Source organism: Corvus cornix, chromosome 1A (genome assembly GCF_000738735.6).
Source record: "Corvus cornix cornix isolate S_Up_H32 chromosome 1A, ASM73873v5, whole genome shotgun sequence".
Classification (NCBI taxonomy): Eukaryota; Metazoa; Chordata; class Aves; order Passeriformes; family Corvidae; genus Corvus; species Corvus cornix.
In genome coordinates, this window is record NC_047057.1 from 7,682,033 (window position 1) to 7,683,643 (window position 1,611).

Sequence of the window (1,611 nt, forward strand, 5' to 3'; positions counted from 1 at the left end):
TCCTGTCTTCCTCTGCTTCCCTCCCTGCTGGGTACCACTTGGGACATGGAGCTGTTCAATGGCAACCTCATCTAGATGGCAGAATTTATAAGGAACTGATTGTTGTTATTATATAGGATGGTTCAGAAAACTGTGTTTTCTGAGTGCACCCAGCTCTTGTGTCATGGCTGGACAAGGGAAGGGCGATCACTCAGACATTCTGTGCTCTGTCAGCCCTCAGCTGATAAAGAGTATTTCAGAGATCACCCAAGAGGAATTTGAGTAGCCCAAGGGAGCAAAAAGCTCCTGCTGTGCTGTGCTGTGCTGTGCTGTGATCAGCATCAGAGAAACCCTTCCCAGTAAACAGCACCATCATATCCAGTAGCAAGGATCTCGAGTCTGAAAAAAGCAAGGGAGGAGGTTTGTATTGAGGATGGCGTCTAAATGCAGACACGTCTACGTCCCTATACAAAATAGAGTTCCTCTCGGAATGGCAAGAGAGAAGCCAGTTGCTGCAAGTGTCAGGAGGAGCACAGCTTTATGTGGCATTGAGGGAGAGCACATTGGAGTGGAGCAAGCTAAGCTTCAGGAGTTCTGCGTTTTGAGGACTTTTCTTTTTCCTTTTCCAAACTTGTATTTCTTGTTACAGTGGCTTGTCCATTTTTCAGCCGAGCTATTGATCAGCCACATCTAGCGTAAGAAGTAGTTTGGACGGTTTTTTGTGCTACTGCGCAAACCATCAGTTGGTTGTATGTGATCTTTTGTCAGTCAATAAACAGATCTTTGAAAGTGCTCCTAAATTCAGGAGAGAAACCCTGACATCTTTATCTCACAAAAGATGTGTGAGGCAGGACACTGCTGGTGTAAAAGAAGGGTAGGCCTTAACACTGGATGACGTTTCAACTTCCTGTGCATCATTCAAGCAGCCTCTAATTCTTTCTTTCTCACTAAACCTCTAGCTAAAAATCAGCCTGTATGACAGGCTGTGGCCAAAGTAATAAATATTATTGTTAATAGTGAAGATCATCTGCCTGCAATCATCAGTAAAAGCCTACACAGATATAGAGATCGTATTGGAGTCCTGTCGCCCATATTTATATTTGACAAGGGTTGTGTGGGAGGGCGCTTGTGCCTGCTTTGTACAGGGAAGCTCTAGGGTTCACGACTGATGGGTCTGCACTTTGTGTCTCTTGAGGCTCTGGGTGCCCAGGGCCATGATGAGTTCCCGGGCTGGGGATGGCGGGTGGGGCTGGCCTGTGATGCGCTCTGGGGCCTGTGACACCACAGGGGCCGTGTCACAATGGGGGCAGCTATAAAAGGCCCCATTGGTTGACGCTGCCCCCAGTAGAGCCTGGGCAAGCGGTGAGTGCACACAGGCGGTGGGGAGGCAGGGCTGGGGGAGGGCTGGGGCAGAAGCGCTGGCAGCCGGGGCGTGTGTTCTGTCCCTGCATCCAGGGCCCAGCCCCTGGCGGGAGCGCCTTGCTCAGGCTCGGTGCTTGCTGGGGCAGCGGTGCAGGCCTTGCCTCCTGCCAGCTGCCGGGGGCCCTCTCCTTCCTGCTGCCACATCCCCGTGGCTCCTGCCCCGCACTGGCTGCCTCCATTCCGGCCCTACTGAACCCCTTCTGTGTGTCC

At 51.6% G+C, this 1,611-nt stretch overlaps 1 protein-coding gene across 1 annotated transcript in view; it reads left to right on the plus strand.

Moving 5' to 3' along the window:
* Window positions 1-1,391: 1,391 nt before the first annotated feature.
* Window positions 1,392-1,611, plus strand: part of LOC120412004 — a 3,144-nt gene continuing 2,924 nt past the window's right edge. The window contains exon 1 of the mRNA XM_039571705.1: window positions 1,392-1,611. The gene's annotated coding sequence lies outside the window, so the exon portion shown is untranslated.